The following is an 18360-nucleotide window of genomic DNA, read 5'->3' as shown; positions in this document are numbered from 1 at the left end:
TAGATAAAGGAATGCTTGAACATACACAGTGCACTCATAATATTAATATACATGTGCAGTAGAAACTTGTGCTGCAAAAACGTGCATATGTAAACTATTTTAAGTGTGAATGATCACTGCGGATGCCTGTATGGTGGCAGCACCACCGGTCTCAGGGCTGTGACGGGCTCTTTGCATACTGGTGCAGATTGGAGCTCCAGTAAAGGAAATGTGGCAGCTCTGAGACTAGGAGGGGGAGTCCATCTAAGATGTTGGCCACAGTGCTTATGATGGGCATATTGTTAGTTTTTTTAATCACAACTCTGAAAGCCTAAAAATGCCTTTACGTCCTTGCCTGAAATGGTGTGAAAGAGAAACAAATAGAACAGAATGTTTTTGTTCTTAATCTATGCACTGTAGGGTGAGCAGTGTCACATGTATGAGTGCAGGGTGAGTAATGTGTCTGGCTACAGAGTGAGGGGGTGTCTGTGTGAGTGGAAGGTGAAAGGAGTGTTTGTGTCAGTGCAAGGTGAGTGATGTTACTATGTCAGTGCTGGGGAAGTGATGTGTCTGTATAGGCGAAGGGTGAGAGTTGTGCATGTGAGCAGTGTGCCTTTTTGAATGCAGAGTGACGGGTGCTCCTTTGTGGGTCCAGGGTGTGGTATGTGCCTGTATAAGTGTAGTGAGTGGATGTGCTGTTGTGCGTTTCCAGTGCACAATGTGTCTATGAGCACAGATTGAGCAATATGCCTGAATGTAGCCAGAGGGGAGTCTTTGCATAATTGCAGCTTGATTGGTCTGCCTGTGTGCGTTTAGGCTACAGGGAATGGCTTTTGAATGTAGGATGAGTAGTGTGTCTGTGTAAGTAAGTGTTAGAAATGGGGTATTTAGTTGGTAGTCAGTTTGCACTCTGTCCAAGCAAGGACCCTCACTGTGGTCAATGTAAAAAGGATACACACCTAGATAACCCCTGCTCACCTCCTTGGTAGCTTGGCACAAGCAGTCAAGCTTATCTCAAAGTCAATGTGTAAAGTATTTGTTCACATACACATACAGTAATACAGTGAAAACACTACAAAATGGACACCGCACCAGTTCAGAAAAATAGACAATATTTATCTAAATCAAACAAGACCAAAACAACAAAAATCCAACATACAGAAGTAAAATTATGATTTTTTTAAATAATAGAATCTTACTCCATAGAAAACAAGGACATGTTGCTACACAATATACCTGGTTTGCGTAAAAAATAAAGCCACACTGACGAGCGCGCATTGGAAAAGTCAGCGATGCGTCGATTCCTTACTCGCAAGTGAGGCAGTGGGTTGTTTCTTCTCCGGTCGGGAAGGTGCTGCGTTGTTTTTCCTCCCGCAAGAGACCGATGGATCAATTTCCAGACGGGGCACCTTGGATCCACGCAGGTTCACGTTGATTTTGATGCCCGACAACGATGCGTGCGAAATTCGGCCACACAGTGATGGAAAACCGTGCTGAGTGGGGTTTGCTTTGTTTTCAGCAGCCGCAACCAGGTGTTGCGTTGTTTCTCCAGCCACGATGCAGGTGATGCGTCGATTTCTCAGCCACAATGCAGGTGGTGCATCGATTTTTCAGCTGCGATGCATGTGGTGTGTCGTTTTTACAGCCATGTTACAGGTGGTCATCGAATTTCCTTTGCACGGCTCCTGTGCTTGGATTTCAGTGTTTGTTCCACCAGCTTCAGTTTTCAAGGGCCCAGGGATTGGAGTGGGCACCACTTGGCAGGGTAGGAGTCTGAGCAGAGAGTCCAGGGGCTGGCAGAGGAAGTCTTTTATGGCCAGAGACTTCAAAACATGAGACAAGCTCAGTCCAAGCCCTTGGAGACACTTCAAAAGCAGTAATGTACCACAAAGTCCAGTCTCTGTCCTCTTTCAGGCAGAAGCAGCAACTGCAGGCCAACCCAGCAAGGTACAGTCACAGGCAAAGGGACAGTACTCTTCCTCCAGCTCTTCTCCTTGACAGAGGTTCCTCTTGAATCCAGAAGTAATCTAGAAAACCGGGGTTTGGAGTCCACTACTTATACCCCTATCTGACTTTGAAGTTGGCAAACTTTAAAGAAAAGACTCTGTTGTACACGAAATCCTGCCTTCCCCAGGCCTGGCTCCAGACTCACACCAGGGAGTTGGAGACTGCAGTGTGTGAGGGCAGGCACAGCCCTTTTAGGTGTAAGTGACCACTCCTCCCTCCACTCTAGCCCAGATGGTCCATCAGGATATGCAAGCTACACCCCAGCTCTCTTTGTGTCACTGTCTAGTGGACATTCACAAACAGCCCAACTGTCTGTCTGACCCAGACAGGGAATACACAAGCAGGCAGGGTCACAGAATAGTTTAAGAAAGAAAATGCCCACTTTCTAAAAGTGACATTTTCAAACTGACAATTGAAAAAACAACTTTATCAAAAGTTGTATTTTTAAATTGTGAGTGCAGAGACACCAAACTCCACATTTCTGACTGCTCCCAAAGGGAAACTACACTTAAAAGTTATTTAAAGGAAGCCCCTGTGTTAACCTTTGAGAGAGATAGGCCTTGCAACAGTGAAGACCAGTTTGTCAGTCTTTCACTGTTAGGACATGTAAACCTTACCAGCACATGCCCTACCTTTAACATACACTGTACCCTGCCCATAGAGCTACCTGGGGCCTTACATGTATAAAAAGGAAAGGTTTGGGTCTAGCAAGTGGATATCCTTGCCAGGTCGAACTGCCAGTTTAAAACTGCACACACAGACACTGCAGTGGCAGGTCTGAGCCATGTTAACAGTGCTACTCATGTGGGTGGCACGACCAGTGCTGCAGGCCCACTAGTAGCATTTGATTTACAGGCTCTGGGCACCTCTAGTGCAATTTACTAGGGACTTACCAAGTAAATCACAAATGCAATTTATATAGAGAACATATGCATTTTAGCACTGGTTAACAGTGGTAAAGGTCCCAGAGTCCTAAACCCAACAAACACTGGTCAGAAAAAATGGGAGGAAAGAGACAAAAGGTTTAGGGGTGACCCTGCAAAAAGTGCCAGGTCCAACAGTAAGCATGACCGGCATGCCTGTGAGTGTGCAGTGAGAGACATGTGTATTGTGAGTACAGAATGAGTGGAATGTCTGAGTACAGAGTGATTGGAGTGTCTGTGAAAACAGTGCATTGTGCCTTGCATGGTGCAGTTCGTTACAGTCAGATCTATTGTTATTGCAAATGCTTGTTTTGTGTGCTGTGACCAATTCCTGATGCAGGATGTAGGAAAGAGCACGTAGCTTAGGCCTTTCTTGAGAATGAGGTTGTTTTCATGGACACCCAAGGATGGATCTATCTCCTTCCTTAGGTAGGATCCAAGGATCTTGAAGGTTCTTGTTCATGCCTTTTCTACCTTAAAGAATAATAAAGCTGCATGTTTGGATATCAGGCTTTTGCAGGTACATAGCAGGAGGCCAGCCTTTGTATGTAAAGCAGTATCTTTCACAGAAAAAGGTATAAAGAACTTGCATGTATTTGTATTTAAATGTATAAAGCACATTATACTCAAAGGCACCAGTGAATAGAACTGCCAAAAGGGAGAAAAAAGACCAGAGACCACCATCACAGAAGGGAGAAGAGGCAGGTTTTTAATTGCTTGTGGAAAGCTACACAAGAATTCAAGCATGCAATGTGGGTGGGCAATGCATCCCACAGTTTGGCCACTGCCACAGAAAAAGAGCGGTAACCCCACCTGACCTTCCAAAATCTAGGAATGTTCACATTCCTAAGAGATGATCTGAGTTGTCTCTTAGGGGTATACCAATGAAATTCAGTTCTCTGGGACATTGGCCCCTGATGGTGGAGAGCCATTTAGGACATTCAAAGCACTTTATAGGTCATAGGCTTCTTGACAGGTAGCCAGTGAAAGGAATCCATGCCTTCCTTAACTGAAAGATGTTTAGGTGCATCTAATACGAGACGGATGCTGCATTTTAAATGAACTGCAATTTGATGAGCGAAGAGTTGTTAAGATTTAAATGTAGAGCATTGCAATAGATAAGGCGTGATGTAATAAGTGCAATAACCACTGCTACTCTAAGTTCAACTGGTATGAAAGGGAAAATCTTCTTCAGAATTTTGCTAATGAAAAAACAAGAGCTCACTGTCCTGTTGACCTGAGGGTCAGAGGTAAGGGAGTTATCAAAAATACCCCTAGATGTTTTGTGGAGACAACTGGTCTGGGTAAGAGACTGCACATCTCTGGCCACTAAAGTTCAGACCACACTGAATAATGAGCCCCAAATACTAAGATCTTAGTCTTTTAGGCACTTAATTTCAGACAGTTCTCCTTCATCCATATGCTAATTTCAGTCATACATGACTTAAACTTGTCTGCACCCAGCTACATGTTGTCAGATATAGAGATGATGGTTTGGGTGTTGTCCACATAGCACATCATCTGGGAGTCGAAAGATCACAGCAGTTTAGCCAAGGGGGCATCGTAAAGGTTAAACATGGTAGTACTGAGGGAGGACCCCTGTGGAATTCCACAGGGGAGCTGAAAAGGTTTTCCCCTGTAGTTCCCACAACTACTTGGGTCCTATTCATCAGAAAGGAACCCAGAAGGTCCAAAGCAATATTCGTAAACCCCGCTTGATGCAGTCTTTGCACCAAGTGGGATAGGGATATTGTGTAAAAAGTTGCTGACAGATCCAACATTACCAGGATGGCCACACCTCCCTGATCTATCTGGCAGTGCATGGAATCTGCCGCAGCAACCAATGCCGGTTCAGTACTATGGCCACTCTGGAACCCATTCGGTGAGGCGTCCAGAAGGTCCTGGGCAATACTAAACTCAGCCACTTATTGATGGATGGATTTTTCAAGAAGTTTAGCCGGTGCAGGCAGGAGAGAGATTGGGCGAAGGTTTGTGGGGTCCTCTGGGTCCCTGTTTGGTTTCTTTTTAAGGGGAATATGTATTGCCTCCCCCCAGAGCTGGGGAAACACTCCTGTTCTAAGTACCTGATTATAGACCTTTTCCAGAAAGGCTACAATTTCATCTGGAACAAGTTGTAAAACTCTTGGAGAATCTGGTGAACCTGATGTCATGTGCAACAGAAGATTTTTTACTTCAAAAAAGATATAGGGAGGAACCGGACATAATAGCAGTAGGAACCCAATCAGCAGAGTCCTCTGCCACAGAAGTGAGGGAAGGCTTGTCGTCATTGATGTTAAAATCAGAGAAGATCTTCAAGATCTTATCTCTGAAATTAACTGTGATTCAGTTACAGGAAACTTTTAGAATTCTCCAGTGTTTTCTAGACTGGGGGTAGAGAGATCTTTGATCACCTTAAAATATTTGTTAGGGGTGTTGATGACAGATCTTATTTTATTAATAAATTAAAAGGACTTAGCAGCTATAATGGCACATTTTTACCTTCAAATCATATCTTTATGTTTATTTTTATCCTCTGAGGTATCTTTTGTCCTCCATCTCCGTTCTTGGCTCCAACACTTCTGTCTGCGGTCCTTTAGTTCCTCCGAGATAAAAACATAACAGTATCATTGCACCCCTTATCTTCCGAATTGAAGTTAAAATCACCCAATATGGTAAAATAGGGGTTAGTAATGTAGGGTTCTAGAGCTTGGCCCCAGGCCTTGATAAACTGAGTTTGAGAGCCTGGTGGGCAGTAAACAAGGAGCCCAATCAAAGCGGACTTATTATTACCTTTAATTCTAAACCACACCACCTCATAAGTGTCTTGCAAAAGCAAGCTTATGGGCTTTAGAGTGCAGTTAATTGAATTTCTAGAAATAATAGCCAATTCCCATCCTCTGTGAAGGGGTTGATCAACCCTGTCAATAGTATAACCCGGAGGAGTGGCCATCAATAAATCAGAACCCGAATCTTCCCTAGCCCAGGTTTCAGTAATATGTCCTGGTTTAGGATCAGCTCACCTATTTAAATACTATGTTTGATCATGGAGTGTGCATTAATCAAAGCACATAAAATCTCCTTCTGCAGGTGGATTCCCCTAACCTCAGCTCTTTCCTTACCATTAAAAGTAGGTCCTTCATGATCTAAGGTTAGCATGAGGTGACAATTATAATAAGCACAGCTGCACATTAAGGTATTTACTGGGTTAAAGGTGTCACACACATACCTTACATCTTTAGATCACCTGTTTATAAGATCACACCGAGAATATTGATAGCGCTTAACCTTCATGTTCAAACCAGCAGCATCTCTGGCCTCTGGCATCATTCAGGAGTGACGGGGGCAGACGGGCTTGCCTTTGGCCTGTCATCAGCATGTCTGCACATCGGCCCGCTTTTTATGTGCAGTTGGGCACATAGAGTCAGTGCTAGAGTGCTGACCTGCTCCTCTCAGTGGCAAAATCAAAATGGCTGACGGGGAAGGAAATCAATCCGTCAGCCTCCAACACAGTGGGAAGGATGAGGTGCAGCACCGACTCTAACAGCCTCTGCAAAATATGTGCAAGGCTATGTTAAAATTATTAGCAGCAAGCTTTTAAGGTAAAAAGTCCCAAACCAATTTCAACAGCATTAAAATCCATAAAATCACCCCTCAAACACCAACACAATTCAAAAACAGTAATTCAAGTAGAAACACGATGAAAGTGAATATAAGGCCAAACAAGCATAACAAGCACTTTAATTTCAGCGGGTGTTTCTTACCAAGGCAAGTATCCATGCATATGCCTGCTTTTCATGTGCAGTTGGGCACACAGTGTCAGCGCTAAGGCGCTGACCTGGTCCTCTCCGCTCCAAAATCAAAACGTCCAACAGGGGAGGAAAGCAATCCCCCAAACTCTAACACAGTGGAAAAGGATGGGGTTTAGCACAGGCTCTAAAATGCTCCATGAAATATGTACAAGGCTACATTAAAGATTTATAGCAGCAATTTTAGAGGTAAAAAGTCCCAAACATATTCCAACAGCATTAAAATCCATAAAATCACCCCTCATACACTAATACCATCCAAAAAACAGCAATTCAAGTAAAACACACTTAAAAGTGAACATAGTGCAAAATAATAAGCTTCAATCTCAGAGGAGATTCTTACTTAGACCTAGGAGTAATCTAGGTATGCACACATTTGCAAAAATCATATTTTGCTCATTTTCAGTTGTTTTTGTTACTCAGGCCCACAGACCTATTGCATACATTTCTCTTGGGCATTCAATGTTGTTAAATCTCTGTTTAAAAAGGAACATCCTTGAATAACATGATAAAACTCATTCAAAAACTGACAGTAAACAACATTCAGAGACTCCTGTGGGAGGCTGGCTATCTATAGAGTGTACATAAATGATGAGCACTGTGTAGAGAATCCAAACAACCCCACCTTGGTTTCCAGAGGTAGAAACCAGAACACCTAATGCTCTGTTTTTGTGGTAATGTGGGCGAGCAGTTAGGCTTACCATGGAGTTGTGCTAAGCATTTCTTGTATTCACAGTAACAATAAATGTGGACACACACTCAGAAGAATAACTCAAGACCAATTTACGAAAATACATCTGATTTATAAAGCCAAGATCATCAAAATCGGGTAAGTACTTTTTAAGATATGATTTTTCAAAATGTATAAAATGTTTTGTTCTTGTGAATAATTACGCACCATAAGAATCAATGGGAAAAAATGTAAAATTGCACATAAAATCAGGCAATGCTCTCACAAGTGTCACCTTTTGTTTCTAGGTCGAGGTCGTCGAGATGTCCTGTGTTGCCACCAGGAGAAGTTCAGGTGGTTCCCGGTTTCAGTAGGAGCAGCGAATGAAAGTCTTGGAGCTGGTGCACCACGGAGAAGGAGACCACTTCGAAACACACTGCACAGATGGACGTAAAGATAAGTCCGGTGGGTAAGGTAGCAAGGAGTTGGGGACCCCTACAGATATGCTGATTTGTTGATGCAGGGTCTAGGTAGGCCAGGTGCAGTGTAGATTGGTCAGCCAAGGGTTGTGCGTCCTTGGGTCCTTGGAGCCAGAGGCAGGTCACGTGAAGGGTGGTTTGCAGGTCAGCAGGGAACTCTGAGGGGTGGTTATCAGGTGTGCTAAAGTCCCTGGACCTGTGCTTTCTTCTGGTCCTTTTGGATTCCAAAGTGGACTCTGCTGCTGGGTGTCCCCTGTTGGGGGTCAGTACCTCAGGTACTGATGCATCTCGGCCCTGAAAGTTATAGTGCCACCAAACTTGGCACACTGGTAGACTTTGTCCTTCGGGCCCGTCAATTGGAGTTTGGTCAGGCTGCTATGTCCAGTTAGTTGGTCAGCAGCCAGTCAGTAAACTGGCCTTCACTGGTTTCTTGCCTGCTGGTTGCAGGGAGTGATGCCTTCACTCAAAGGGATGTTTTTAGCCATTTTCTGGGGTTTCTTAGAGTCCCCCAGTTCTCAAGTTGACCCCTCATCTGTGATTGACGATTCCTCGCTGCAACAGGCAAGGTTTGGTGCTTTTTTGTTCTTGCAGCAGGGCTTCTGTTCTCATGCCTTGGGTCTTCTTTGTTGCTGGCCTTCATGTGTCCGTCAAGTCTAAATTGTAGGTCTAGGGAAGCCCACTAAATACTGCATTTAGTGGGCATTAGGAGGAGTACCTGGTAGTGGCCAATGGACCACTTACCTTAGGGTGGCTACACCCACTAAGTGACCACTTCCTGTGGGAAGGGGTCATATGCCTAACCCTCATTGGCTATTTTCCTACCTAGATGGAGACAAATAAAATGGAGGGGTCACCTTGCCAGCCACACCTTGTGGTGGCCAGTCCTCTTACTGTGGCTAATTTTTTCCTTCTGTTTTCCTGCTCAAAGTAAGACAAAACCATCTGCTGCAGAGGCAGAGATCAGATTTCAAAGGTGGGAAAGCCTTTGAAAAGGACCGCTGGCACAGGGTGTCTGCCTGGGGGAGGAGGTGTAACACATCCTCTCAGGAAAGGCTTTGTGTCGGGCTCCTGAGAGCAAAGGCCCTTACCTCAGGAGTCCAGACTTGTTTTTGGTGGAGGCAGGTTGTTTAAGACCAATCAGCAACCATACCAGGGCTGTTAGGTTTTGCAGGGGGCACCTCTAAGCTGCCCTCTGAATATAGTTTATAATAAATCCAACTCTGGCTTCAGTGTGGGTTTATCATCCTGAGCTGTTTGATACCAAACAACCCAGGGTTCAGGGAGGCCATCATGTAGCTGGGGAACTCGTAATGGCCAGTGTCCAGCATATACATTTGGTATGGCTTCCCTGTACACTTACTATGTCTTGAGGTTTTGCAAAGACACAGTAGGGGCATATTTGTGCATGCACCCATACACCCTCACATGCATTATAGTGCACATTGTCTTAGGGCTGTAAGGCTTGACAGACAGGTGACTTACCTATAATGCATGCAGTATTAGTAGACATGGCAGTCTTGGTGAGTGCCAGGTCGAGTTGACAACTTTTAAATATACCTTGTCATTCACTTACAATGGCAGTCTGCATTAGGTTGGTGTGGGGCCTCTCAGAGTGGCACAATTGGTGCTGCAGCTCTGGGGTACCCTCTTCAGTACCCATGCCCTAGGGACCAGGGGCCCCATTTTACTAGGGACTTACAAGGGTGGCTAAAGTGCCTAAACATACCGTAGTACAGTTTTGCAGAAAGAGATCTGGCTCTGGGAACCTGCTTAGCAGGGGCCCAGGGCATTTACAGTTTGAAACCACATCATTTTCCAGGCAAAAAGTGGGGGCTACCATATCAAAAGAGGCCCTTCTCACAACTCCACCCCCTCTAGCCGAAGCCTCTCAAGACTGTGAATCTGCAGGCTAGGATAACAATTGAACTTCTTCAGTATTATCTGGATGACACCTATATCCAATATCAATGTCTCGTTTCCATAGATTCCAAGACTTAAAACTTGTCCCCACGGGAAATTAGTGGTCTATCAGCTCCACAGCTAGAATTACTGTTGTATTTCCCTATGTCAACACCTTTGGGCAAAGGGAATGTCTTCATTTAAATATGACAACCTGCTTCATACATATCCAGATTAGTGGTGTTTGTACACTTTGACTAGTCTCATACCAGAAGCACATAATGACATCTTGGGGTTTTGTACTAACTGCTTGTCTACACCAAAACGAAGCCCATCATAATGACCAAAACACTGTACACGGTGAGGAGCCTCTGTATATTCAGTCTCAATTGATGACAAGCACTGTGATATCTACTTACTGAAATCACAGGTGAATGACCACTCCAAGAGTGCAACTGTGGGATGTCACACTTCGGAATGATTGCCACTCTAGGATGAATCTTAACTTGCTTTTTCAGACTACTAAAGACTCATGATCTCAACTTAGAGTTACCATCCTGTGAGAAGCCAGGTTATTAGTTGAGAGGGGTAGTTGAGAGACGCGAAAACCGCAGTTAAGTAATAAACAAGGTCCTTGTCAGGTTAAGCCACAAAATTAATTTGCTAAATAAACCTGTGCTTAACTCTCTGGTAGCCTGGAACAAAAGCAGCCAAGGTTAACTTAGAGGCAATGTGTAAAGTACTTATACAGCACTCAAACAGTAATAAAGTGAAAACATAACACAAGAAAAATCCCAAACAAATTTTGAAAAAGTTAATTTTAATAAATAAAATGGCATCAAAACAATAAAAGTCAAATCCACAGAACTGGAGTTATCAGTTTTAAAGCTTAAGGAAAAATAGCACCAAAAAGGCTGCAGGTATCTGATCACACCGGAGCGGAACAAAGTCACAAGTTCAAGCCAAATGCCATGATGTGTAAGTCAGGTACAGGACTAAGTGAGGTCCACTGGGAGTTGTCCATTTTGCCCTCGATGTGGGGGCTGTGCAGTGCTGTGATCAGAGGCTTTGCTTCATGATGCATCAGTTCTGATGAAGCTGCTGATCAGGAGCTGCAAGGTGCTGCGATGCAAGGTCATGTACCATTGTGCACTGCGTCATTTCAATTTGCGCCGCTAATCAGGAGCTGGGAAGTACTTCAGTGCAAAGCCCTGCATTGGTCTGCGCCACATTACGTTATGTCCAGTGAAATTTTAAGTTGAGCAGAGAGGAGGACTACACTCTGACTCCAGCCAATGGTGCAGAACCATTGCTGGACTGGGATCCCAAAGCAGCTCTGCCAAATTTTGTCAGACCAGCCCCTATAGTGTGCTTAGCGAATGAGACTGATACAATGGAGCTTGGGGGAGTTGCACACCACCAAGAAAATGTGGGAAATAATAGCACAAAGAGTGAATTCTATAACACATTTTTCATCATCTATTCAACTGCATTAGCTTTTAAAGCATAGTAAATTATGACCTTGCAGTGCTCCACGATACAACAATCCTATTAGGGCTCTTGAATGATTCCCTCACCATCACCCTCCAACAATGCCTCTTATCCCATAGCCCCTCTCTCACCTGCATTTCATTTGTTTTATGGTGCCTCTCTCACCACTGTAGGGTGTTGGAGCAATTTACATCATACAGAGACAATGAACATACATGTGTAAATCAGTGTATATAAAATTTTAAATAAGCTAAAGGGGACTATAATGTGTAGGATTCACTAGTCTTCCATACTAGCTGGCATTTTTAAGAGTGCTTTGTCTGGGGAAGCATAAATTCAGGATTCAGAATGTAACACAGTGGTTAGGGTTGATTTTACAAATAATTAATTTCTACCCAAACAACACCTTTTTACCTTTTTATCAAAATTAGTATAATCAAAGACTAGGAAAAACATAACTTTCTAACCTGTACCACGCAGTTTGCATGCAGCTCTATGATGGCAGTTTATAGCTAAATGTGCTAGATTATGATTGTAGCTTTTAAACTGCACAGTAACAAAAGGTTCTCTGTGACATAGCAGTATCCCACTGAGCATTGCACATAAAATACTGTTCTGTAATCTGCATAGTACACATTATTTGCAGTAGGCATATTAACACTGCACTACCTTAGATGAGTCAAAACTGCCACTAAACAAAACTCTGATGCCTCTCCAGCAGGTACATTAATCACTAGATTTATCTTGGCTTTTATTGTTGCCTGAAAACTGTTGGATATGCAAGAAACTGCAGTGCTTTCAAAACTGCTGCACTGCTACAAAGCCACCCCCCAGTAACAAAAGAGGCCCACCTCCCTTGCAGACTCCCAGGGAAATGCCTGATGTCTGGTACTGCCAGTTCAGCCCTGTGCAGAACCTGAATGACAGCAAATGAGGGTCAGGACTCATTCCCGCAGAGGCAAGTTGAAGGGACCAGGTAAGGTCCAGTTAGGTCTGGTCAGCTGAGAAGCCTCTGGAAGCATTTTCTGACCCTTTATCTCAAACAGATCAGCCAACTGACCCTTGGAGTCACTTCTGGGGATCCTGGGTTCAAGGCAAATGTAATCATTTTTTCAAACCAAAACAATAAAAACTCAATCAGTAGAACTGGAGACATGAAACTTTAAGGATTTCAGGTATGTAAAGCACCTAAAAGAACAAAGCGCCACTTGCTGTTATCTGGTCGTATGAGACCTGGTGAAAGTCACAAGTTCAGGCCAACCATGATGGAGCACGGGCTGGATACAGAGACCTTCAAAGTTCAGTGCTAAAGGTTCCGTTCACATTGGACAGAGCTGCAAGAAGCAGTAAGAGAATGCCACCGATGATCGTCAATGTAGCGCAAAGAGCAGGCCAGGTGTTGTGGACAGTCAACGCTGTAGCACGAAGATCTGGTTGGGTGGTGCACCAGTTTTTGCTGAAGTTTCACATTGGCAGTCACCAGAAGCTATCAATGATGTAGTGCAAAGTGCGAATCTCACGCTGACGGGCAGCACTTGCGGTCATTGTGGTAGGAAGAGTCGGGTTCACTGGAGTTATATGTTGACGGGCAGTGCTCTCGTTTGCAAAGAGCCCAAAACCTCAGGAGTCTCCTTTATTTTGGAGATTACCATGACCTGAAGGCAATCTCTTATGGGCCAGGAACTCTCCCCAGAAGGGCTTAAGTAGGTCCAGTTGCAAGTCGAGTCAGCAGTTTAGCTGGGAAGTTGCAGGGAACCTCTGGAGCTTGTTGTGTCCCTGTAACTCAAATCAGGAGGACAATTGACTTCTGAAGGCACTCCAGCCTGGGATGAATGGTGGAGGTCTAGGCTATCATCTCAGCACGTAGGGCAGCAGGCAAAAGAGCAACACAGTGGCAGTCCTTCTGGCAGCAAAGTGGCACAGCAGTCTGACTACTGTAGTATCCACAGGTCCATGAGTATACTGAAATGTTAGGTCTGAGGGTCCAATATTAACATCTGGTGCCCAATTTGAAGTACAGGAAGGTTCTGGAGGTTTCCCTTTGAAGTACTTCAAGTTTCCTGCCTCTCCTACCCTGACTCCTGTCAAGATGCCAAACATCCATTCACCTGTACTCCTGTGGTCTGCGGATTTGAAGGACAGGCCACTAATACCCCTGGAAACTAGACTTGTGACGTTAAACAAAACGTGGGTGAAGAAAAGTCCCTGGGGGAAAAGAGGAGGGTATATAAAGTGAGATCGAGTGAGAGCAGAAGAGAGATGAATGGGACATCTTCTATTTACCGGAGCCAGCTATCTAGGGTGTGGTTCAGACTTCTGTCCTTGATTTTGCCTTATGGAACTTCTGTTAGTGCATTCAATGTTTTCTGTAGCTTCCTTTGATGGAAATCTCAGAGTAAGTACTTTAATCTTTAGAACTTATCACACCTTCTCAATGATTCCCTTGTTTCCCCTGTTTTCAGTTTTTCCTTATACTATTTACCTGCAGATATGTGTGAAATGGAAAATGTGACTTGATCTAAACATCAGTATCTTTTTCTCCAGAATATCCCTTCAAGATGTCTATTGTTACTTGTCGATATCAACAGTTATTAGGAACAATTCTCCTAGAAGTGATACAATAAGTTACACTCAGTACATATGTCTTCAGGCAAAACATAGCCCTCAGTTATCTTTTGTTATCTTCTGCATTCCCTACTTGATATACTTGTATCTCAAGGCACAAACGTAGTTCTTTGCACTGCTTTCTTATATTGTTTTATTTAAAGACTGTTGTTTTAGTCTCTCAGTACAGATCCCAAGGATTCCTTTTCTTTTAAAGCTGCATGTTAAATTCACATCACTTTGACAAGCGTTAGTGTACTAACCTTTTGTGTTGTATCCTTTTTGGGTGTTAATACGTGTTACCGCAATGTCCTTGTCTTTTTCTTTCTTTCTGTAGGGTCAAGAAATCTGGAGCCGAATGCTCAGGCGTCAGAATCACTGGAGGGGAAATGCAGCCTTGTGAGAGGCTGCATGAACCAGGTGTGAGGCTTCGAGCAGGTTCAGGTAAGAGGAGAGCCGAGGAACACACTCTTTCTAAGAAGTCTTAAAGCCAAGTAAGGCTTAGTAGGCAATTACACAGTATAAATAGTACGGTGCCCTAAATGGACAATAGTTCCAAGATCTCTGGAGATCTCGGGATGGGTGGAGCCAGTCTGAAATAGGCTATCCTCCCTAAAGGAGGCCTTAACTACAGGGGAAATGTTGGTACGGGGAATGTTGGGATGCAGGGCCATATATCAAAGGCCAAATAGCAAGAGGAAAAAGGAAAGGAGGAGTGCACATGGTGCAAAGGGACCAGGGCATAACAGCTCTAAGATGACTTCATGAACAATGCAGTGGTGACAAGTCCTTTGTGTGAAGGCAGGGCACAGCCTATTCAGTTGCAAGTGGGGCTGTGCCCAGCTCCCCATCTCAATCCTGCCAGTCGATGGCACACCCAGGTAAACCAAATTCCTCAGCTGTGTGGCTGTCTGAAAGAAAAAAACAAATTCCATCTGCGAACTACACCCATTCATGTGGCCTAGGAACAGGCACCAAATAATTAGGGCAGGAAAATGGCAACTTTCTAAAAGTGGATTTTTCAAAATGGTAACTTAAAAATCTGCCTTCGGGGGGGGGGTTGGTCAGATCCCCCGTATCAGTTGGAACTCTTGACGATGGGCTTTCACGGTCTGTTTGGGATGCTGTACGGTGCCCGCCTGCAATGTAAAATCCTGGCATTGACAAGGGTGGTGCTGACAAGGTGGGGGGCTGTGCTGCGGGTGACGGGGTGGTGGCACTGCCTCACTCAACAGACTCCGCTGTGGCAGGGATTGTGGCTGGGAGAGGTCTTTGCGCTTCAGGGGTTCCACAAATGGGACCTCATAGGTATTTCGCTACTGGGTGATGTCTGGATGGGTTCCCACATGCTGTCCTTTCAGGAGCTTCAGCAGCAGTTCTCGCTCACCCGGTCCCAGTTTCATAAATATCTGCAACTCAGACATGCATTACAAGCGCACATTGAGGCAGGGACGGTTCTCACTGTGTTTAGCCCTGTTGAGGCCAAGACACTGATGGGCGCCCTGGATAGAGGGGGTATGTTGCGTATTTATTGCACATTAGTCGTTAACACAGCACAGATGCTTGACAAGCTCCGAGAGCAGTGGGAACGCTGGGTGGGTCTGATAGAGGATGAGGACTGAAGGGACGCTTTGATGACTCCGTGGACACTGACCATGACCTTCCGTCTCTGGGTGGTGCAGACCTACTTTCCCTACATGGCATACCTCACTCCCGACAGGTTGCATAGAGCGGGCCTCCTGCCCCAGGCTAACTGTCCCGTTGTGCAAGCCCCAGTGCTGACTTTTTCAAGATGGTGTGGACTTGCCCCCATATAGCCACCTAGTGGCTGGTGGTGGTAAAAGAGATCTTCCACAGTCTTACAGGTGGAGGTCGAGTTCACCCAGTTACCTATTTTATTGGGAGTTCTTGAGGGGGTAGGTTCCAACAGGGCGGACCGGTCATTTGTGGGATGGCCTGCTTAGTGACCAAAAGAGACATTGCAGCGAGTTGGAAAGCAGAAACTGCCCCTGCGATCGCGAAGTGGCGCCAGGGGGTAGACTGGTGCGCCCAGCAAGAGAAATTGATGTATGAAGAGAGAGGCTGTCCAGCCAAGCATGAAAGAGTGTGGGGGAAGTGGATGGGGACCTGGGGAGATTGTGTAGCAGGCATTGCTTCATTGTAAGAATGTTGTGTGCCTTGTCTTTGACTACCATGATGGTTCTTGAATATATACCTGTGTTATATGCTTTGGACCTGTGCAATTTCGGTCCGCAAAGTGTAATCGTGACCCGTTGAGTTGTATGTTGCTATATAAAACTAATAAAATTGTTTATTAAAAATTCAAATAAAAATCTGACTTCACCATTAAAGATGATTTTTAATTACAATTTCTCAGACCCCAAACATGACATTTCTATCTGCTCTCAAATGAAAGTTACCACTTATTAAATGTAATAAAGGAACCCAATGTTATCCTCTGGGAAAGGTAGGCCTTACAGTAGTGAAAAACTAATTTAGGATTTTCTCACTACCAAGACAGGTAAAATGTAAATGTACATGTCCAGCTTTTTAAATACACTGCGCCCTGCCCTCTGGGCTGTGTAGGGCTTATCCTAGGGATGACATATGTATTAAAAAGGAAGCTTTGGGCCTGGAAAAAGGTTTGTTTAGCCAGATAGACCTGGCAGTCTAACCTGCCTACACAGGCTACGCAGGCGGTAATCATGTTTACAGGGCTACTTAAAGTGGGTGGTGCAATAAGTGACACATGCCTATAAGCAGCATTTAAGTTACACGTCCTGGGTGCATGACATATCACCTTAGTAGTGACTTACAAGTAAATAAATGTGCCATTTGGGTGTAGTCCAATTTTACCATACTTAAATGATAAAGTGTAAGTTCTTTAGCACTGCTTAGCAGTGGTAAAGTGTACAGAGTCCTAAAAGCCAACAAAAACAGGTTCAGAAAACAGAAGGGTGAAGGCAAAAAAGTTTGGGATGAGGAGGATGAAGACATAAACGTTTGGTGATGACCCTGCAGACAGAGCCAAGTCCAACTATATCCTTTGCTCAGCTTGTGCAGGAGAGGTAACCAGATGCCTACTTAACAAGTCCCTGGGACAGGTTTAATTCAAACCTGAGCTCAAAACTGCCTAGATCAGACCTCTTATCGAAAAGAAAAAACCTTGACCCACCTGAGTCAGCAAATTACAAACTCTTATCAAAGGGGTCATTCTTAAGATTTTTTTTGAGAGAGCACAATTTACTCAACTCTCTAATTTTACTGAACATTATGGTTTACTGTCAGCATGCAAGTGAATGCTGTGCTACATAAAATTGCCTTTTGTACCCTTTGCTGCTAGAAGGCAGGGGTCATTTCGTAGTTAGGAACAACAAAATTAATATTAATTTAGAAATGAGGTTAAAGAGGGGAATTAGTTCTCGCTGACAGCAAATAACTTTGAGACCTTTATCCAGCTCGGGTTAATAACTCTACTAAGGCCACATCATAACGTGCAAACCCTCGTTCTGCATTCACAGGAATATAGTTTGAAACAACTATTTGGACGAAGAAGAGGAAAAAAAACACACACATCTTAGAGTTTAGTTACATTGTTACATCATGTGCGTTTGATGTAGTCCTGGTTTTCCAGCGATACACTGACACATGTGTTTAGGATGCAGAAATCGTTTATTTTGCCTTATTTCAGATTTTCTCAGTAAACCTACTTATGCAGACCAATATCTTGTATCTGATTCTAGATGTCTGAGGCAAACCTGGCGCACTGTGCAGTGTTCCTTCCCTTCTTATGAGAGCTGGCCCATGATTGGGCGCGGACACATCATGTTATTGTGACATCTTATGGATGGGCCTTTTATATGTTGACCCCGAGAGGTCTCTGTTGCTTTGGGCCAAGGAACATTTTTCAGAAAAATACAACAGAAAATGTCCTGAAAATTGCTTCTTTCCAGTTGCACAGGGTGCCTCGTCTATTAAAAGGTTATAAATAGCCCACCCGTGAGAGCACAGCAGCAGACAGAGACACGCCACCGGATAAATCATTCTCATTGTACAGCGCAATTGTAAAGAAATATGAACGGCATTACACATAAACCACACCGCCTAAATAGCATTACTTCATTACTTGCTTAGTTTAGAGCAAGTCATCTACGCACCGCGTCTGCAATGCCCTATTAATGCTGAGGTAAATGTAAACCAATAAATGATTTCTGAAATCGAATGCAGCGGAATCGGTAGTTCATCTGCTGGCTCTATCACGGCTTCTAGCGACTGCACAGCTGCAGGCACTGACGCTAATTGTGCAAAAGAAACGGCTGAACGGAGGAGGGACACCGTTTCAGAAACCGTTCGCTGCCAGGTTGTGGCTGCTGATGAATGTAAATTGTTTACCATCAGACAGCTTATCAGCAACAATGGCGCTTAGTTCAGCAGGGAAGACCATTCATCTTTAATATCTGTGCACAGGAGAAATCTCCTCTAGAAGCTCACAGACTGTTTGA

Source organism: Pleurodeles waltl, chromosome 2_2 (assembly GCF_031143425.1).
Source record: "Pleurodeles waltl isolate 20211129_DDA chromosome 2_2, aPleWal1.hap1.20221129, whole genome shotgun sequence".
In the NCBI taxonomy this organism is placed as follows: Eukaryota; Metazoa; Chordata; class Amphibia; order Caudata; family Salamandridae; genus Pleurodeles; species Pleurodeles waltl.
This window is presented reverse-complemented; position numbering follows the sequence as displayed.